The sequence below is a fragment of the Montipora foliosa genome, chromosome 1, assembly GCF_036669935.1.
Source record: "Montipora foliosa isolate CH-2021 chromosome 1, ASM3666993v2, whole genome shotgun sequence".
Taxonomy (NCBI): domain Eukaryota; kingdom Metazoa; phylum Cnidaria; class Anthozoa; order Scleractinia; family Acroporidae; genus Montipora; species Montipora foliosa.
The window spans coordinates 53,645,953-53,648,255 of NC_090869.1; the positions used below are offsets into that span (position 1 = coordinate 53,645,953).

Genomic DNA, 2,303 nt, shown 5'->3' on the forward strand with positions numbered 1-2,303 from the left:
AAAGAATAGAGGGCAGTATATAGAAACAAATAATTTAGCACCGTGACCCCTCAAACCAATTGTTACCTATATTACTTTGCAACGGCAGACAAATAACTTATTACACCCAGTAAGCTAATATTACCAAATACCTTGCAATGTTCCTATTCAAAACGTTTTGAGCAGGAATACTGAATTCGGCTGAAAAAAAATTTAAGGGATAAATAATACTGGTGGATCATTTAGATCCATCATTTGCAATTCATCATGAGTTTGACGGTGGTCACTTAAGAAAATAAACATGTAGGGAATTCTGACATAGTCACTAACTTGATCCAAACTGGGTAAAGAGAAAACAACAAAAAGTGACGCAAAATTCATCAAATTTGGTTCATCACAAATAAATTACTTGTTCGTGTTATTAAGAAATGAGTAACAGTGAGCAACTTACCAAAACGGATACTAATCAATGCGAGGTCCTCGACGACAAAAAATGACTCTGCAAAATTTGATGATTTAATGTGGTTATCCATGCATTATCGAATCTTCTAGAAAAACTTTTAACTTTCATAACAACATTCCCTTATGCCTAGTATGCATTAAAAATGTAGAACTGGAGCGGAAAGCTGAAAAGTTCTCAAGAGAACTAACAAATGGAGCAGCAAGGAGAAGTCATACTCGAGCAAACTGCGCAACTGATCAGTGAAGCAGTCCAATTTGAACACTGATCGAGGTGAGATGACTGTTCCATTGCTCCGAAAAACTCAAGTAATGGTTTCGTTCGGCGAAGTTCAAAGTCGTAATGAGAAAGGGGAAAATTATACGAGGCTCCGATCTTGCTTAGCTTTAAGTAAGACTTTAAAGCGAGTAGACATTAAGGGTTTGTTATGGCTAAAATTGATTGAATGCATTCTTCATCGTCATTTGCGTTGTGACACCGTCAATTTTGAATCTAAACGGATTCAAAAACTAAAAACCCTCTCTGTTCAGAAACAATTCAAGATACATCATTTACTTACTCGAGCAGGAATAATGAATCCGGCTGAACAAAAAATTAAGGGATAAATAATACTGGTGGATCATTTGGGTGCGTCATTCGCAACTGATCATGAGTGACGGTGATAATGATCACTTTATAAAATAAACACATCAGGAATTCTGACGTAGTCAGTAACTTGATCCAAACTGAGCAAAGCGAAAACAACAAAAAGTAACGCAAAATTCGTCAGAACTGGTTTATCACACAAATTATTATTTGTTCGTGTTATTAAGAAATGAGTAACAGTCAGGTCCTCGACAACAAGAAATGACTCTGCAAAATTTGATGATTTAATGTGGTTATCCATTTTAACTTTCATAACACAAATCATTTATGCCTAATATGCAAAAAGAGTGGAACTGAAGCGGAAAGCTGAAAAGTTCTCAAGAGAACGGATCGAGGTGAGATGACTGTTCATCATTGCTCGGAACAACTCAAAAAATACATGGTTTCGCTCGGCAAGGGTCAAAGTTGTAATGAGAACGCATACATTATACGAGGCTCTGGTCTTGCTTAGCTTTATGTAAGACTTTAAAGCGAGTAGACATAAAGAGTTTGTCATGGCTAAAACTGATTGAATGCTTTCTCAATCGTCATTTTGCTTTGTGGCACCCTCAAGTTTGAATCGAAGCGGATCAAAACCTTCTCTGTTAAGGAATAATTCAAGATACATATCATTTACTTACTTTCTCAGAATGGTGGGCAGTTTATGGTTCCATCACACAAGAAACAAATAATTTATTACACCCTCAAGCTAATGTTACTTATTACCTTGATATGTTCCTCGAGTCGTTGCAAATGAATTAATGGTAAGCAATATTGGTTAATTGTTTGCGTGCGCGGTGCGTGCGTGCGTTCGTGATAACCAGCCAAGCTTCTGAATGATCGTGATCACTCAGAAAATAAACAGTTAAGTTATGCATAAAAGGAATGTGTGCCGACATAGTTACTGACTTTAATCCAAAGAAAAGAAAAGAGAGGCGAGTAGGAAGTTTATTACGCATGCATTACTTGTTCTTGCTATTAAACAATGAGACTTTAATTTAAAGCAGGCTGATCAGACATATGTGATCACAATGTACAACTAATTAAAGAACAGAAAGCAGTATAGTTCAATCAAACAACAAAAAAATAATCAATTAGGAGTGTCCCATTACCTGGCAAAGTCTTCCTTGGAACGTGTTGAGCAGGAACAAGGAACCCAGCTACAAGTAAATTAATGGGTAATCAATATGAGTGGATTGTTTGCGTGCGTGCGTCAGTTAACTTATGTATAAGCGCCCTG

At 36.6% G+C, this 2,303-nt stretch overlaps 1 protein-coding gene across 12 annotated transcripts in view; it reads right to left on the minus strand.

Moving 5' to 3' along the window:
• Positions 1-2,303, minus strand: part of LOC138001240 (tetratricopeptide repeat protein 28-like) — a 28,858-nt gene extending 26,555 nt beyond the window's left edge. For 8 of the 12 annotated variants that reach the window (XM_068847928.1, XM_068847941.1, XM_068847903.1 and 5 more), the window contains exons 1-3: positions 999-1,087; positions 431-478; positions 132-180 (exon numbers count right to left, since the gene is read on the minus strand). The gene's annotated coding sequence lies outside the window, so the exon portion shown is untranslated. Of the gene's footprint in view, positions 104-131; positions 181-430; positions 479-998; positions 1,088-2,175 lie in introns of those variants that run through there. The other 4 variants (XM_068847936.1, XM_068847921.1, XM_068847931.1 and 1 more) reach the window with 2 other exon arrangements.